Source organism: Furipterus horrens, unplaced genomic scaffold (assembly GCF_987537825.1).
Source record: "Furipterus horrens unplaced genomic scaffold, mFurHor1.1.pri manual_scaffold_11, whole genome shotgun sequence".
Taxonomy (NCBI): domain Eukaryota; kingdom Metazoa; phylum Chordata; class Mammalia; order Chiroptera; family Furipteridae; genus Furipterus; species Furipterus horrens.
This window is the reverse complement of record NW_028327181.1, coordinates 87,299,098-87,318,852: the sequence shown is the minus strand read 5'-3', so window position 1 is coordinate 87,318,852 and position 19,755 is coordinate 87,299,098. Positions and strand designations below refer to the sequence as shown.

Genomic DNA, 19,755 nt, shown 5'->3' with positions numbered 1-19,755 from the left:
CTTCACGTAGGGGGAAAACAGTCAACCACACTAAAAACAAAACCAATACTAGACAGATTTCTTTTTTAAATTATGAATAAAAGAAATATTATAAAAAGGACTAAAAGACAATGTCAGAGACCACTTTCATGCCATGAGGTAACAAAGGCCTCGCTAACAAAACCCATACCCCATAAGCCGTGAGATGATCGGCAGATAGGGTGACAGAAAATCAACACACATCCTGCTCCGCACAGCCCTTGCCCTCTTCTCCCCTTGTTTGTTTGTTTTCTCCCTGTTGATTTATGGAAGTCCTTTGATATTAAATATCTTCATAGTTTCAGTGGTTTTCGTTGAATTTCAAAATTTCAAATATTTCTCAGTGTTGTGGTCTTTAAGGAGACAGAACAGTCAGGCAAACCATCCTCAAAAAGCTTATCATCTAACTGGGGAGAGGAAATAATGAAACCACATAAATAAACACAAATGCGAGATTAAACTCCATAGAAATTAAATGCATTATAGGAGTTTATAGAAAATCCAAAAAAGCAAAGGCCATATGCTCACTAGAGAGGGAGAGGGTATTGTCTGGGCACTGGCCAATGACTTCTTCCCAGAGACCTTGGCAAGCCACCCCCATGCTAGTCCCCAGCCCCTAGGCTCAGAAGTCAGACTCTTCACCAAGAGAGGGCTCACTTCTTCCGATCGGGGTAGTCTCACCTTGTCAATACTGCAGTGCTAATAAAAAATCAGAAGGCCAAGATTACGGCCTGACAGTGAGAATTACATCTGTTCCACAGACAACACCTGTGTCTACACGATCAGGGAAATACACTCAGAAGCACAGTCAGAAGGCTACTTGGTGAGAACAGACTTAGAACAATAGGAATCAGCTGAATCCCGTGTTTAAAGGAAAAGACTGCATTAGCTGGATCCATGCATCTCCCCAACAGGCACAGCCTGGCTAGTGGGCCGGACTCTCCACGTCTGCTGCCTGAGGTGCCATCTCTACTCTTAGGCACTGCTAGGATGGGCAATGCCCATGTCAGACTCTCCCTCACCTGTTCTGAGCTTTTATTGCTGACCAACCCTCCTGCAAATAGACATGTTTTCTTTAGCAGTTACACATCCAGCCAGGTATTTCTCAAGTCTGGTCGACCAGGAGGCCATTTGGTCCGTACACATCTCTGCTCTGCTCCATGATGTGTTGACCTTGGGGAGCTGCCTTTTAAAAACTTACTTACCATATTTTTAAGTTCTCATGGCAGGGGAATGCCTCACTACTGCCCACGCCCTGAAAGGGTGATAAATCTCACAGAAGAAGGAGGACTAGCAGGGCTGAAATAGGAATTTGAGCTGGCTTTTGAGAGATTCACAGGACTTGCAGCAGAGGCAGAGCAAAATAAGGGAATTTTAGATGGGCAAAGGCACGAACAAAAGTAGAAATGGGCATGGTGTGGCTAGGTTATGGTGGGGGGCTGCCATGACCATTGAAAATGTAAACAAGGTATTAGGTTGGATTAGTAGGGTAGTCAAGATTGTCAGCTAATTATATCACTTTTAATATTAGCTCCTACCTGTTGGGAAAACAAGCCATTGTGTAATTGAAGAAAAGGCACACAGGCAAGCTCCAGGAAGAGGTGAGTATAAATAAGACATGCTTTAGAGAGGCCTGATGCAGGATTTAGTTTGCTATGTTTTAACTGAACCTATTTACACCATGCTTTTTACACACTGGAGAAGAAAACCGCTAAGTAAATCTAATCAATTGACAAGATCACACTTTTATCTTTTAGCCATGTCCTTTTGACCAGGGTGACATAACTTTATGAGGGTGGAGAGTCTAAATCTCTCCTCAGTTCAGCCAACAAGAAATCAATGGTAGAAAGAGAGTAATTGGTAATACATCAAATCAACATCATCCATTTTGAGTTGAAGAAATTTTGCTGTCATGTCTACTCTGGCCTAGTATAAGTTCTCACAATAGTACAGTGGCTTGTTATCTTGATTTCAGTTCCACACAATCTCTGGGAGTGGGCTTCCTTTAAAAATCTCTGGAATATAATGTGTAATAAAATAATAAAGCATATCTCAGCATTCATGACTAAAGAAAAATATCAAGGAGGAGTAGGTGGGAAAGTGGCTTTGATTTTCAGTTTGTGGGTTCTGACTCTATGCTAAAGACAGAATGTATTCTGGGAAGCTGAACGAACCGTTCGTTGTCTTACCGTAATGAGACAGAAGATTGCAGTTAAACCTGTCGCCACTACGATAACAGGAGAGGCTAATAGGAGTATCTCCTTATAGCCATATCTTGGCACATTTCTGATGACCTTAAAAGAGAAAAACAAGCAATAGTTTTAAAAAACAAACCAAAGAGATGGAAAAGATAAAAATTAACTATTCTTAAGCCTGTGCTAAAGAATAGCTAACTATTCTTAACTACCACTCTAAAATCCCACTCTTTCAGGTGAATGGCTTACGAGGAGAGACCCCAAAACCCCCAGAATTTATTTAAAAAATATTGTGTGTTTATCCTTACATGCTTAAACTTCAGTCCCCTTTACAGTACTCTCTATTTGATGCAATACACCTATTGAGACATTTTTTTCCACTGCTCAAAACGGTTTTTGAACTTGTCAATTTTGATGCCATTTAGTGCTTCTGCTGTTTTTTTTGTTTCACTGATTCCACATTGGCAAAACAAATCCCCTTGAGGAATTTTTCATCCAGGGAAACACAAAAAGTCACTCAGGGCAAGACTGGGTGAATAGGGAGGGTGGGGTGTGGGGGTCATGCCGTTTGTGTCCAGAACGGCTGAACACTCAGCAAGGTGTGCGCAGGCGCACTTGTAAATCACCCATCAAGTATGTTGAAAGAGTCTTCCAAAAAAAATTCACTGATGCCTAACACACCCTCTCACAACAAAACCAGCTGGTACACTCTTACAGATGGGTTCCTAGAATACTCCCCTAGTGGAGGAAACCTGTACTACAAGGGGCCCGCCCTCCAGAAGACAATTCTGGGTTTTGGGGGGTTCCCTCTCATGTAGGTTCTTAAAGAGCATATCGTATCTAATGTGTTATGCAATCATAGTATTAGCATTTTCTTGTGCAATTTATTTATCTTGTGTGTTAGGTCCTCTTGGTGTCTACCCTAGGAACAGTGGCACCACTGTCTAAATGAGCAAAGTAGAAGATCACTGTCATGGGTCTTGGCCAAAGTCACATGGCTAAGACAAGAGACAGTGTGGGTGCCTCTGGTCTTCCTACCTCAGTGCTTTCATGGCACGTCCTCACTAACTCACTGTCCAGGCCTCGTGCCTCAGGAGCTGTCCTTACCTTACGTGGCTCCTCCTCTTCCTCTTCACCCTGGGCTCCTGTCTTTCCATTTGCCCATTTGTTCATGTCCTCTGGCTTGGAGACCTCTTCTTTTTCTGGTTCCCTGAGCAAATCTTTTACTAAATCTGTTCCAAAAAATAGTTTCCTCCATTTATTTTTGTAACTTGAATTGTAAAATTTAGGTTTAAGAAGGGTCCCTCTGTTGTTTTTCAAATGACTCAAGGGCATACCTCCATCTTGTACATTTGAAAAAGGGAGTTTAATGAATGGTAATAACATTGATTCTATACCTGCTTTTTAATCTCCGAGAAATAAGGCAGTCTGTACTGTAGTGCACTAATGACATCACTGTTATCATTAAAGTCTAGCTGCTTACCCAGAATGGCTAACAATTTCTTCTCCTTTTGGCCCAAGGAGACCTCCTCTGGCTGAATTGTCAGCTCACTGCCCGCATTCTTATTGCCTTGTAACCCTCTCATGAAGGAGCCTTTTGGATTTTTTAAATGTGGTTCATCTGTCAAAAAAGAAGAGACCATTTTTGATCATGAAGGACTCATGGGACAGCTTTTTGTCAGTCCAAAGCCCTACATGCCAGTCAAATAAGTTGGGAATCAGCAAATATCGGAATGTTGTTCAGAGAGGAGAAAAATAAACCCCAACTTAAACCCGATTGGCAACACAACAAAAGGAGAAAAGGTATGTTTTTAAAGGGCGTTCCACAGCATGAAATAGAGTAACCATATTTAGGATGATTCCCTTGATCCCCAAGGGCCAGTTGCCAGGTACTGAAGAAAAACCAAGGCTGGAAGACCCCACTCAGTTACACTCGCTGCAGATCTACTGCGATTCCTCACGTTCATGGTCCCCACCCTGTCCTGCTCAGATGCAGAGGGAGCATGAGGCTTCCCCGCTCCGCCTCTTCGTGTGCTCGTGTTCTTGCCTCCATCACAGGTGAGCGTGATTAAAACCCACGGCTAACAGGTCTTCATCTGGACATGCCCTTCTCCACTTACCCACCAAAGCATTACTTTGGTCATTGCTTCTACACATCCCTGCCCCCAGAACAAAAGGCTCTATACAGAAAAATAACTCTATGTCCACTCTTGCTCTGTGCTTAAATTTAGGCACGCATCTGGAATGTGGGTTAAGAGACTTGGCAGGTTGTGTGCCACTGTGGAATGTTCAATACATCTATGGAATAATACTTTGGGGTCCTAATATACAGAAGGGAAAAGGCAACTGTTGTCAGATGCCTGCTTTGCTTTCCTTTCATGTCTTTTCTTACATTTTCAGCTTTACTTGGGGAACCATCCAAAACTTCTGACTGCATGAAGGTCAAGTGTATCATTGTACAACTGGGTTTCCATTCCAGAATAATGAAAGTATTGCTGTGGAAGCTGAGGGTCAGAGAAGGAGTTGAGGGTCCCAAAGTGGGGAGCTTGTGGAGCCCCAAAAGGAAAGCCAGAGATCTGAGTACTAGGTGACAGCACTTAACACTCTCTAACCTTGTTTTTACTCTCCTGTTAAAGGAGATTAAAATGCCTGCTCTGCCCACCTTTGGGGTAGAAGAGAGTAATATAATAGGCCAAAAATTTGTTTTTGAAAAATGAGCCACACTCTCTTAATATAAGTAGCACAGTGTTATTATTTATGATGTGCCCCAGATCACTGCCAGAGACCCACATTCACACTATCTGGGCATGAAAGCACATTTTGGAAGTTATCAGATGGTGTGAATAAGCCTAATTTGTAGAAAAATACTTAAAAGCACCCAAGTGTTTGGTGGATAGAAAACCGTGCGCTTCAGAGCAAGTTCAGAGTTGGACAGTCTAAGAATACAAGAGGCCTCCCACCCATTAGAAGGATTTGGTAGTCGCTTCTGATAATAAAACCAGAAATTCAGATCCCAAATAGAATTTTCATAAAATACAATCACTCGTACTCTTTTTATAAAATTGCAAAACAAACAAAATAAAAACATAGCTCTACCTGTCCAACGAGGCAAAGGACAGACGAGGCCTAACGCATCCAGAGCCAGTTTACAGGCTGTGCCACTGACCAACAGGTTCTCATTTGGACGGAAAGCGCCAGCTGAGCACCGCACGCACTGTGTGCTCATTGCTGTTAATCCCCTGCCCCCTTCCTTTCTCTTTTTCCTGCGTCTCACTTTTAGCAAGGAAGCGATTCTCAGAAATATAGGGAGTTAAACTCTGGATGAATGAATAAAAATAACACGGTGACCTTATTTGTTTAAAAACTTACCATCACTGGGACAACTGTAATAGAACAACAATTTTAAAAAAGAAAGAAAAAAACAAAAACAGCAACAACAACGAACCTTCGAAAGGTATTTTCAAAGGAAAACAACTTATCATCATCAATCAAAAATTAAAACAAATAAAATGAAAATGAAAGAATTTACCACTGGGCAATTCAGACTCACCACAAGTTGTGTGTGTCAGACAGTCAGCGGGGCAGTGTAATTTCACTCTCTGGCTGACCCTCTCAATGTTCTCTCTGAATTTGCAGAGGCAGCAGGCCAAATTATGAGGGAGGATCCTATAAAGGGAAAGGCAGAAAATTAAATTATTGGCAGAAAAGCTATTTGAGCAGGTAGAAGAGGTGGGCAGAGGCTACCAGAGGGCTGTGCAAAGAAGCGTTGTGGGGGCTTCCCACCTGAACAGTTTGGGGGGCATCAGCTGGCCATCGGTTATTCTTTTGGTAATCCTCACTGGGGAATGTGCTTATTGATTTTAGAGAGAAGGGAAGGGAGGGAGAGAGAGAGAGAGAGAAACATCTATGTGAGAGAGAAACTAACCGGGACCCTCAGCGAAACCCTAGGCTGGCTGGAAATGGAACCCGCGACCCTTTGGTTTACAGGAAGACTCTCCAACTCACTGAGCCACACCAGCCAGGGCAGCCATTTGCTCTCTTGAATATTGTCAATAAATAGAGGGGAGGACAGAAGAGTAAGAATGGCAGCGGGTATGGTATGCCTAGACTAAAGGTGATAGGCACTAGAATCGGTGACACTGATCTGTAGTTATAATTCAGATGTATCTCCTTCTCCCAACCCAGAAGTCTCACTTTGGGTGGAGAGTACACTAGGAGGGGGAAATCTTCTAAGAAGGCTCTGGATAAGTCCCTAACTTATAAATCCCTAATTGTGAGTGGTAAATGTATTAGAAGTTACTCTGGGCATAAAGAAAAACATTACGTGGTTAAATAGTAGCAGATTGCATTGGGCAAATCTAGGCAATATGAACATTCAAAAGAATAATGATAATAAGGTATAACATAATTAATTTAAAGAAGAGCCCATGAGTTCACAATAATACTCAAAAAGAAAATAGGTAAACTATTATTTATAGAATAATTCCAGCTAATAAATGTAGTAGGAATAATAAAATTAGAAAAATAGTGTCACTTTGTAACCACCAATGTAGTAATCGATCAGACACAAATTATTACTGAGGCACAATTGGGTAAAAAGTTGAGAGGAGAATGTTCGCTGATCTTAAAGCAACATTCAACAGATTATTTATTAATTACCAAGGAAAAAATAACTTTACAATGGAGGGATCTGGAAAATACCATGTTCACCAAAAGATCAAATTTAGCATTATAAGCCACTTAAAATGATGAGGTAGAAAGGATATGTCACTTATGTAGTATTCCTTCCAAAATATTTTACTTTGAATCTAATCATGAGCAAACAGACAAATCCAGACTATGGGACAATTCATAAGACAACAATCTTAGACACATCCAAAATGCCAGTGTCATAAGAGACAGAAAATAAAAAGGGTAGATAAATATTTTAGATTAAAGGAAACGAAGACAAGACATGCGATGCCTGATCTTTGATTAGATTCTGGATCAAAACAAAACAGACTTAAAAAATATTATTGAGGCAGGGGGGAGAATATAACTGGCTTTAGACCAAGATGGGATCAATTTGACCTCCTGCCTAAAACAATTAAAAAACCAGACAAAATATATGTAACAACAGTTCTCAAGAAATTGAAATTCAGGTAATGAAGGACAGTGACTCCCAAGAGACAGGAAACAAATTAAGTAAGCCCTCTGATGCATTGTTCTAGCTTACTGCTCTGAGCTTCCAGGTCATGATGTAAGGAAGAAAAAAACCCACAGAGACTGGTTAACTCCCTAAGGAATGGATATGAGAGTTGGGGAAACCAAGGTGACTGGAATGCACAAAGCAGAATACTAGGAAAGAAAAGAAGTACACAGACAAGCACTCTGGGGATATGCAGAGAGATCTCTTGAGTATTCAACAAGGTACTGGATGGTGCCTGTGTGTGAAGAGTTGCTTGAGCCCAGGAAAAGAACCACATGAAAGGATCAGAGAGAAGAATAACTGGATATCACCCACTGTTAGGAATAGTGCCTGCTCCAAGAAGCTGGAGATTAAAAACTACAGTGTCTAAATGAAAAAGACACTGGAGGGGGGATAAATGGTAATGGGGGAAAGATGCAATAAATGCCTACATAAATATAAAACCCGAAAAGAACAAGAAAAAGACACTGGGTAGGGTTACTGGCGTATTAGACACTGCAGAGGAAGAAAAGACCGGTGACTTTACAATGTAGCAATACAAACTATACAAAATGAAACGCCAAGAGAAACAACCAACAACAAAGATGAACAGAGCCACAGGGAGCTGGGCAACAACTTCAGGTGGCCTAATGTATGTGTGCTTAGAGTCCATGAAAGGGGGGAGACATAAAAGTCTGCATAAATAGCCCCAAATCGTTCCCATTGGTGAACACCGAACACTCACATGTCCAAGAAGGCCAGTGAACTCCATGCACAAGAATTATGCCCAAAACTATACTGAAGCACATCATAATCAAATTGCTCAAAACCAGCAATAAAGAGAAAATATTAAAATCAATCCAAGGGGGAAAATAAAACCACTATATAAGAGGAACAAAGATAAAAATTACAGTAGATTTTTTTGTTGGCAATAATGTAAGCCAAAACTCCCAGTGAAAAAAATATATATATATATATATTTGAGGTAGTGAAGTGGGGAAGGGGACCCAACAACTATCAAGCTAGACATCTCTACCCATGACCTTTCAAAAACAAAAGCAAGATACTCTCAGACATCCAAAAGCTGAAAGAATTCTCCACTAGTAGGTCTGCACTGTAAGAAATGTTAAAGGAGGTCGTTTTCAGCAAAAGAAAACTGTTACCAGATGGAAATACAGATTATTACAAATTCTGAAGGACACTTGAATTGGTAATGACTTAGGTTAATATGTAAGATTTTTCTTATTATTTAAGTATCTTTACAGATAATTGATTATTTAAACACAAAATATAGTGTGGTGTTTATAATGTAAGTAAAAGTAAAGTGTATTGAAAGCAACAGCACAGAGGCCAGGAGGGACAAATGGAAGTACACTATTGCAAGGTTCTTATACCATTGATGAAACCATAAAATATCATTGGAAGAGAGATTGTGAGAAGGTAAAGATGCATACTATAAACCATAAAGCAATCACTGAAATAACAAAATCTGAGCTATAGCTTTTTAGCCCACAAAGAAAACAAAATACTCAAATGTATTCAATCCAAAAGCACAAATGAAAAGAAAACAACAACAGGCAAACAGATGGGACAAATAAAAAACAAATAGCAAGACAGTAGATTTCAATGTAATTGCATCAATCATTACATTAATTGGAAATGGTCTAACACAGTTATCACACTAGATAAAAAAAGGAAAAGCCATCTTTATGTGTCTACAAGAACCAACTTCAATAGAAAGATACACATAGGTTAAAAGGATAGAAAATATACTATGCTAACACTAACCAAAAGAAAGCTGGAGTGGAGATATTTCCATAAGACAAAGTCAATGTCAAAGCATATTACCAGGGATGAGGGAGACTATATTTCATCAAAATAAATATGTCAAATAATGAAGACATTACCTAGAAACTTATATACCTGATAACAGAGCTTAAACATAGATGAAGGAAAGTGAGAATGACCAGGAGAAACGAACAAATCCACACTTATAATTGGATACTTTAACATTTTTCTTTCAGTGATTGATAGAGCAAGTAGATAGAAAATCAACAAGGATATAGAAGACTAGAAGAACACTATCCACCTACATGATGTGTGTAAGACACTCCTCCCCAAGTCAGCAGGATGTACACTTTTTTCAAGTGGATGCATAAGATTTGCCAAAATAGACCATATTCTGGCCTATTACCAGAATTTACTGGCTATAAAGTCAGTTTCAATAATTTAAAAAGGATTTTAGTTATTCAATATACGTTCTCTAACAACAGTGAAAGTAAATCAGAAATTAACAGATCTATAAAAAAAAAGTCCACAGTTTTGACAACTAAAAAACATGCTTCTGAATAACCCTATGGGTCAAAGAAAAAATTCATAAGGGAGATTAGAAACTATTTTGAACTGACTGAAACAGAAAACATGAGATGTCAACACGTGGGATGTTGCTAAAGCAATACTCAGCTTCTGCAGCTTCCATCTTAAGAAACCAGAGAAAGGACTTCAGTCAAGTTGCAGGTATAGGCAGACATGCTTCAGCAGCCCCTTGCACGAGCATAAGAAATATCACAACTATCCTCAAAACAAAAAACACCCAGAACGGTCAGAAAATCGAACTGCATGGAAGTCCGGCAACCAATGATTTAAAGGAGCCATATTCGTCCAGACAGGTATGAGGGATGGAGCCGGGGCGGAAAGGACACTGTGTGGTGCTGGTGAGGAAGCACCAATGGCTGGCAGAACAGGCAGTCCTACATTCATGTGTGGTGCATAAAGATCGAGTGATCCCAATCCAAGGCCAGACCACACAGCCCAGGGCGCCAACACCAGAAAAATAAAGCATAATACCTTCTGGCTATAAAAACCAGTGTGGGTTGGGGTGGCGGAAGAAACCACTTGTCACTCAAGCGAGTCTGCTTAGAGGGCCCCCACAGTTCTAGAATGCACTCAAACCCACCCACTCTGGGAACCACCACCAGTGCAACAGCTAGAGGGGTGCCAGTGGGTGAAGTGACTGGAAGCAGGGTGAGTGCCGAGCAAGCCTCCAGAAGCCAGGCAGTGGCATTGTCCTCTCTCTGACCCCTCCTCCACAAACAGAGCCACAGAGTGGTGAAACGGGTTGCCCCGCCCTGGCAAATACCCAAAGCTCCACCCCATACAACTTAACAGATGTGCTAAGACAGGGAGTCAAAGCAGCTCTACCTCGTACACAGAAACAAACACAGGGAGGCTGCCTGGTTGAGGAAACAAAGGAATATGGCCCAAATGAAAGAACAGAACAAAACTCCAGGAAAAGAACTAAACAAAATGGAGATAGCCAACCTATCTGATGCAGATTTCAAAAACACTGCTGATAAGGATGCTCAGAGAACTCACTGAGTACTGCAAAAGCATAAGGGAAGAAAGGAAGGCTACACTAAGTGGAATAAAGAAAAATCCACAGGGAATCAACAGTGAAGGGAAGGAAGCCAGGGTGCAAATCAATGATTTGGAACATAAGGAAGAAATCAACAGTCATCCAGAAGAGAATGAAGAAATATGGAAGTTAAAAAAATGAGGAGAGAATAAGAAAACTCTGGGACACCTCCAAAAGTACCAACATCCGAATCATAGGGATGCCAGAAGCAGAAGAGGAAGAGCAAGGAAGTCTATTTGAAAAAATAATGAAAGTAAACTTCCCTAATCTGGCAAAGGAAATAGACATACAAGTCCGGGAAGCACAGAGAGTCCCAAATAAGTCGGACCCAAAGAGGACCACACCAAGATACGCCATCATTAAAATGCTAAATGGTAAAGGTAGAGAGAGAATCTTAAAAGCTGCAAGAAAAAAGCAGAGAGTTACCTACAGAGGAGTTCCTTTAAGCCTATCAGCTGATTTCTCAGAAGATACTTTGCAGGCAAGAAGGGACTGGCAAGAAGTATTCAAAGTGATGAGAAACAAGGACCGAAACCAAGATTACTCTATCCAGCAAAGCTATCATTTAGAACGGAAGGGCCAAAAAAAAGTAGAAACAACGCAAACATCCATTAACTGATGACCGCTTAAACAGACTGGTATCTTCACACAACTGGAAAATTACACGGCAATAAAAAGCAATGAACTACTCATAGATGCAATAACATGAATGAATTCCAAAAGGATTATGCTAACTGAAAGAAGCCAACACAAAAGGCTACACTTTACATGATTTCATTGATAAGAGACTCTGGAAAAGGCAAGACTATCGTGACAAAAATCAAATTGGTACTTGCCAGGGACTAATGGTGGGAGGAGGAACTGAGTGCAAAAAATCATGAGGAGCCTTTTAGGTATGATGAAAGTATTCTGTATCTCAAATAGCATGGTGGCACATAAATACACATTTCTCAAAACTCACTGAACTGTATACTTTAAAATAGTGAATTTTATTAAATAAGAATCTGACTTAAGAAAATAATAAGGCAAACCTCCTAAAAGAACAACTAAGTGAAAATAAATATAAGAAAAATCAACTTACAGTTTTTCCAAATTAGTGTTTAGCGCGAGGATGCGCTCAACTGTGGTGAGTGACACATCTGTTTTCCCCAGGTCTCTGAAGGAGAAAGTCCAAACATGCATCAAATGAACCCAAAGACAAAATTCTGTACTTGAAAGGGCACTTAATATCTGCTTACTTCAGTTTTGGCTTCTCTGTCAAGCCAGCTCGAAAGTTTACTTGCTGTGGATAATAATTTCAGAGAGCTCTTCTTGAAGAAATTTAAATTTATTTGCATCATCAAATTAATGATGTCGGTGAACAGTACAATCTACTTTTTTTTAGCCATTATTCTACTTCTAATTCTCAGTAGCATCCACCACTTCATTACTCTTTAAAAAATACATAATGTACAAGTTATTCCTTTTTCCTTTCTGAGATCAATGGTGTTTCTACATGCTTCTCAAGTTACATATCAGTGTGTGTTCTTTAACACCGCTCCCTTTCTTTGCTGGCTGCCTTGTCCACCTGCTTTCTCTCTTAATCATTTTTCTGTGCCAATAACTTTGTTTTTTTTCAATAGGGAAAGATATTTTATTTATTTTTTATTTTTAAAAATACTTTTAAATTTATTTTTAGAGAGAGGGGAAGAAAGGGAGAGAAACATCAATGTGTGGCTGCCTCTCATGCTTCCCCAACAGGGGACCTGGCCCTCAACCCAGGCACGTGCCCTGACTGGGAAGAGAGCTGGCTGCACTTTGGTTCGCAGGCCAGCGCTCAATCCACTGAGCCACACCAGCCAGGGCTACTGTGCCAATAACTTTTATGCAATAAACCAGTTATAATTTAAATTATGACTTTTTAGTCAAAATGCAAAATGCTAACTCTTTGACGAAAGTAGAAAGGAGCAGAAATCATCTCACGAACCAAGAGATTGTCGCAATACTTACACATATTTTAATGCTGGCAAATTAAAAAGATAGGGATCATCAAGACTTCTCAAAGGGTTATGGCTGAGGATTCTGAAAAAAATGCAATAGAATAAAAATTATCTGCATTTTCAATAATTGCCCCGAAAGTTTATATTCATTTTATTGGTACAAAACTAGAAGGTTAAAAAAATATTATTTTCTGTCTTTACTAATAGATCACCCAGAGAATCTGTAAAACACTCTTTGTTGGGGAGCTACCCAGGTCTCTAAATGATAAAGTGGGGAAGAGAACGTGGAAGAAGAAGAAGAAGAAGAAGAAGAAGAAGAAGAAGAAGAAGAAGAAGAAGGAGAAGGAGAAGGAGAAGGAGAAGGAGAAGGAGAAGGAGAAGGAGAAGGAGAAGGAGAAGGAGAAGAAGAAGAAGAAGAAGAAGAAGAAGAAGAAGAAGAAGAAGAAGAGGAAATAAGCGGATAGCAAAGAAAAAAGTATGCCAAAGAACTTTCAGATGGAAAACCCTAGAGGTGACTATGCTGACAGGAAACTCTTGCTCTACAGAAAATACTTATTGTGGCATCCTCCATAATTCAAGTTGCTTTTCTTCATCTACAGAAAGTTTTTTAAATTCCGGTTTAAACCACCCAGTTAAAAATAAAAATAGGACCAACTCCTTGGTTTTAGAGCCAAAGAAGGGATAAATCTTAAGAGGAACTGGTGAAAACCACACTCTCATCACATACTCCCATGTGTATTCTTATATCACAAGCTTCCTTACATTTCATGTAATCACCTGTTTACTTGTCAATTTCTTGGACTGTTAGTGCCTAAAATTTTCTAGGTATTTAATAAATGCTTGTTTAATAAATAAATAACATTTTAACTACATCTCAATAAAATGAACAAATGTGTTTTTTGACAAAATTTTGTATTTCAAATGCTGAAATAAATTTTATTCTTGACTCTTTAAAACAAGCAAAACAGACAAAAATAAGAAAGAAAAGAAAGTCTGTTTTTAGGTTAACTCTTCTCAAGAATCGTTAGTGTAACCCTCACAATAATCTTACTGATAAATATTATTATTACCCCATTTTACAAATGAGAAAACTGAAGCACAGAGAGGTTGTATTGCTTGTCCTAGGTCATCAAGCTAGTAAGAAGCAGAGGTGGCATTGAACCCAGTTCTGACTCCAAAGCCTGTTTAACTTCTATGAAGAAAAGGGGTTTAAAATAACTTGTAATTTAACCTTACTTGTGAGACCACTAAATAAAGAAATAGATTTTCAAATTTCATGTACCCATCTGGGAGACCCTCAATGATAAATTACATTTTCTGTTTTTATTTCTGTTTCCTAATCATCCCCCACGATTAAATATTTAACTAACGTATAGTCAAGTTTAAAACCATGTTGTAGGCAAATTAGTAAAAATTATGAAGTAAGGACACCTGAAAATTCATTTCTACAAAAGCAACAAAAAATACAACTGGAAAAAAAAACACTCAATTGTTTTTAAACTGAAAATTTAACCAGCACGCTTGCAGGAATCCAGGGAACACTTATTCAAGAAAAGTGATTGGTTTCTGTAAGATCAATGATCTGTGTTGCTTTAATTCTTCTTAGAGCTTTGCTCTCCATCCCATGGGTAACATTGAAAAACAGCCCACATGCCCAGTACCACAGGGAACAGAATGGAATACAATCTCATTCCCAAAGAACTGTCTGGTAGTTCCCTGAAGACTCACTTAAAAGGTTTGTCTTTGACGTGACTGAGAGCTGGGTAGCATCAAAAGCCTCTCTCCTCAGGGGCAATTTTGTGAAAACAATTGCAGGTAAATGTTTTAAGAGGGCAGCCGCTGAGGCAACAGATAACAGTTGGTGCAAATTTAAAAAAAAAAAAAAAAAAAGAGAGAGCCTAACAAAAAAGCTTAAAAATCAAAGCTGAGAAATGAGATATCCATAAAAACTCTGAAGGGCTTCAAAATATGCTCAGGAAATTGGAAGACCATGGGACACATTCCTGAGAATCTAGGAAAGAACTATTAGAGCTAATAAGTGAGTTCAACAAGGTTGCAGGATACAAGACCAATATGCAAAAATTAACTGTATTTCTATACACTAGGATTGAATAATCCAGAAATGAAATAAAGAAAAAAACTCCAGCTATAACAGCATCAAAAAGAATGAAATACCCAAAGAAGTGTATGACTCACATACTAAAAACTACAAAACATTGTGTAGAGAAACTTTTAAAAGATGTAAACAAATGGAAAGACATGATGTGTTTGGCATTGGAAGATGATACTGTTAAAATGACCCTCCTCCCCAAATCAATTTATGGTTTCAATGCAATCTCTATTAAAATTTCAACTGACTTCTTTCCAGAAATTGACAAGCGATTTTTAAAATCATATGACAATTCAAGGGACCAAGAATAGCTAAAACGATCTTGATAAAGAGGAACAATGTGGAAGGACACACACATCCTGGTTTCAAAACCTAATTCAGAGCCACAGCAATCACAGTGTGGGACTGGCATAAGGCTAGACATAGCAATCAATGGAACAGGGTTGACAGTCCGGAAATGAACCCTCACATGTGTTGTCTATTGAGTTCCCACAAGGGTGCCAAAGCTATTCAATGTGGAAAGAACCGTCTTTTCAAATGGTGCTGGGACAACTGTGTATCCCCATGCAAAATAATGAAGTTGGACTCTGCCTACACTTCACACACCATATGTACAAATTAACTCAAAATAAATCAAATACCTTAATGTAAGAGCTAAAGTTGTAACATCCTTAGGAGAAAACAAGGGATAAATGTCTATGACCTTGATTAGACCAACAGTTTCTTAGATATGATACTAAAAGCACAACCAAAGGAAAAATAGATAAATTAGACTTTATAAAAATGAAAAAAATTTTGTGCCTCAAAGGACACTATCAAGAAAATGAAAACACAGACTTCCCGCCAAGATGGAGGCCTAGACTGATATGCTCCGTCTCCCTCCACAACTAAGAAGGACTATAACTACCACAAAACCAGAAATAACCAGAAGTTCCAGAAAATAAAGCTACATGAAAGTCCAAGGTATGAAGTTATAAACAAATGGTGCTCGACGGAAGAGGTAGGAGAGGCGAAGCATGGGCGGAGAGGTCAAGCTGTGCTGGTGGCAGCAGCTACAGCGATGGGCGGAGGGACTGCAGTAAGCACAGACACCCGTATTTAAGGGGAGGCAAGAAGCACCTGGGAGCACCCCTGGCTGCAGACCAAACCCGTCAGCTCATGATTCCAACGCCAGGGAAGGCAGACCCCATTGCCTCGGACTGTGAGGCCCAGAGGGCGTGGGGACGGAGGAGGAGGCTCCCGGTCTCTCAGTGGAGAGAGAACGGCAGGAATCCATCTTGCACCCCTGCCCCCATGCAAAGCACCGCAGTGTGGTGAGAAAGGTTGCCTGGTAGTGACAAATGCACGGGGCTCCACCCCCTATAGCATAGAAGGTGTGACAGCCCCGCCCAGGGAGCAAAAACCTGCCAAGATGGCAGGGTTAATGATAGAGATCTCAATCATGCAGCTGACTAGAAAGCAAATACATGAATTAACAGACGAACTGATAGATAACATTTCTGAGGCTCAGTTCAGAGCTATAGTTATAAGACAGCTTACAGAAATAACAGCGGGACTTAATCAAGATGGGGAAGGAATGAAGGCTAGTCCTGCTGAAATGAATGAAGACACATATGAAACAAGTGGCGAGGGAAGGAAAACCAGGGATCAAATCAACAAATCAGAACAAACAGTCAACAAATGCAGAAAGAGGAAACAAAAAGTGAGGAAAATGAGGAGGAGCTCAGAAACCTCTGGGACAGCTATAAGAGAGCAAACATCTGAATTATAGGATTGCCAGAAGGTGAAGAAAAACTAGAAATTGAAAAATTATGTGAAAAAATAATGAAGCAGAACTTCCCTAACTTGGGGAAGGAAACAGACTTACAGGTCCAGGAAGCACAGAGAGTTCCAAAAAAACTGGACTCTGGAAGAACCACACCAAGACACATTATAATCAAAATGTCAAAAATTAAAGATAAAGAGAGAGTCTTAAAAGCAGCAAGAGAGAAGAAGAGAATTATGTACAAAGGGGTCCCAATTAGACTATCAGCTGATTTCTCAAAAGGAACTCTGAGGGCGAGAAGAGACTGGCAAGAAATATTCAAAGAAATGAAAAGCAAAATCCTACAACCAAGATTACTCTATCCAGTGAAGCTCTCATTCAGAATGAAAGGGCAGAGAAAGTGCTTCCAGGACAAAGTAAAACTGAAGGAGTTCATGAGATCCAAACCACTGTTATATGAGATGCTAAAGGGACTTGTTTAGGAGAAGGAGGATCAAAACTATGAACATTAAAATGAAAATTGTATCACAACAACCAACAACAGAAGCTAGGGAATCAAAACAAAGGCAAACTAAGTAGGCAATGAGAGCGGGAAAAGAATGATAGGTATGGGGAACATTATGGGGGGAGGTCAGCGGAAAGGGGGAAGGGGGGGAAGGAGGGAAAGGGAGGGAGATGATGCAGGAATTAAGACGCATAGTAGGAGGGAGTGGAGTAGACAGGAAGATGTTGAGAAGAACTATATTCCCAACTAATGGGCATGGACTAAGTGGGGGGTACAACTGGAGGGAGGGGGGTCACAGGGTGGTGGGAAGCAGAGGAAAAGTAATTGGGAGAACTGTAACAGTAAAATCAATAAAACATATTAAAAAAACTGAAAACACCACTCAAAGAATGGGAGAAAATATTTGCAACTCGTATCTTTGATAAAGGCTCATATTTAGAATATCCAGAATATGTAAAGATCTCTTACAACTCATTAAAAAGATAATAACCAAATTTTAAGATGGACAAAAGATTTAAAGAGACATTTCTCCAAAAACGATATACAAATGGCCAATAAGCACATGAAAAGATGCTTAATGTCTGAAGTCAGCAGGCAAATACAAATCAAAAATACCGTGAGATACTACCTTACATTCACTCAGATGGCTATAACCAGACAGACAGGACAGTAACAAACGCTGGCAAGGATGTGGAGAAGTTGAAATCCTCACACACTGTTGGTGGGAATACAAAATGGTGAAGACACTGTGTACAACAGTTTGGCACTTCCTCAAAAAAGGTAAACGTATAATTGCTATATGACTCAGCAATTCACTCCCAGGTATGCACCCAAGAGAATTAAAAACATGTCCACAGAAACACATTCCTAGGTATGGGACTGTCATAGTAGCATTATTCATAATGGCCAAAAGGAATAGCAAATTCCTTGCAAAGCTCATAAGTGGCTCTACCACTTATTAACAGTGTAAGCCTAGGTAAGTTGTTTAACATCTCTGAGTTCCAATGGGAATAATGATACCTGCATCACAAGAGCTGTTGGGAAAATGAGATACAGCCTGAGGTAACACGTGATGAGCATTTACTGTGTGGAAAGCACTATTCTAAGAACTTTAGTCACGATATCTTACTTGTATCATAATTAAAAGTACCAAGTATACTGCCTGAAACATAATAAGCACCTAATAAATGTAAGTGTTAAAGAAACATGGGGCAGAGGATGAATTACTATGCTTTTGAGAGAAAGAAAATATCTTCTTATAAATGAGAAGACTAAGATGCAGTTGGAAAAAGAGAAGTATCATCGTAAGCTGCTGGGTTTGACAATCTCAAAACCTTTGTACTATTACAAATAAAACGACCCCCCCTGGATGATCCTAAAGGACAGATTCCTCACTGCTATTTTTAGTGTCTTGTTTATGCCTTTCAGAACCCAAGAATAAGCTGCCAAGATTCCAGTCCATACCAAAAAGGGCATCCTTTAGTTGCCCACAGCTATCTAAAGGAACCCAATCAAGGTTAGTAGACAAGGGGAGCATTAGGGTGTCTCTGTGATCAATGCTCAATTTGCCTTCAGCGTGTGGCCTGACTTACCTCACTGATATTCTCAAGAGTGGGGTCAATAATTCAACAGGGATAAGGCTTGGATTTTCCTCTCAGATCCTCTCAGTGCCTATGATCTTGGCACAATATGGAGGTACCACGGACAAGCCAGAATGTGAATGCGCTCTACCTGGATGAGGTACAGCCTTTCTGCATTATAGAGTCCTTTGTTTTCTAAAATCATGGAGCTTGTATCGTTAGAATCACTGAAGTGAGATAAAAGCATTTTTAAAAGTATTTTATTTTACTTTTAAAGAGAGGGGAAGGGAGGGAGAATGAGGGGGAGAGAAACATCACTGTGTGGTTGCTTCTTGTGTGCCCCTTACTGGGGACTTGGCCTGCAACCCAAGTTTGTGCCCTGACAGGGATTCGAACCGGCAACACTTTGGTTCACAAGCCGGCGCTCAGTGCACTGAGCCACACCAGCCAGGGCTAAAAGAATTTTTTAAAACAAGCCATCAGCCATGGCTGGTGTGGCTCAGTGCATTGAGTGTTTAACAGTAATATTATGACTTCATTCAACGACTTGCGGCCAAGATGGAGTCCTAGACAGACACCCTGCATCTCTCTCCACAACTAAGAAGGACTACAACTACCTCAAAACTAGAGACAACCAGAAGTTGCAGAAAATCAAGCTGCATGGAAGTCCAACAAACAAAGATATAAAGAAGAAATACTCATCCAGACAGGTAGGAGGGGTGGAGCTGGGGCGGAGAGGACGCAGTGTGGTGGTGGCAGCAGCAGCAGCAACAGCAGTGGCAGCAGCAGGCCGGCAGAAAGCGCAGTCACACATTTCAAAAAGCAGGGAGGGACACCTGGGGAGCGCTCCCGGCCAGACTGCACAGCTCAGGGTCCCGGCACCAGGGAAAATCAAACCTCATTGCTTCTGACTGTGCAAACCGGTGGGGGTTGGAGTGGAGGAAGAAACTGCTGGTCTCTCAGCAGAGCCTGCTTGTTTAAAGGGCCCCCACTGTCCTAGAATGACTGCAGGCCCACTCAC

At 40.2% G+C, this 19,755-nt stretch overlaps 1 long non-coding RNA gene across 1 annotated transcript; it reads right to left on the bottom strand.

Moving 5' to 3' along the window:
* Positions 1–3,324: 3,324 nt before the first annotated feature.
* On the bottom strand, positions 3,325–11,901 carry LOC149998738 (uncharacterized). Its single transcript, XR_016514376.1, has 4 exons — positions 11,877–11,901; positions 5,764–5,879; positions 3,697–3,834; positions 3,325–3,445 (listed from the first exon to the last, which is right to left on the bottom strand). It is a non-coding gene; the product is annotated as an uncharacterized LOC149998738 (long non-coding RNA).
* Between the last annotated feature and the right edge of the window lie 7,854 nt (positions 11,902–19,755).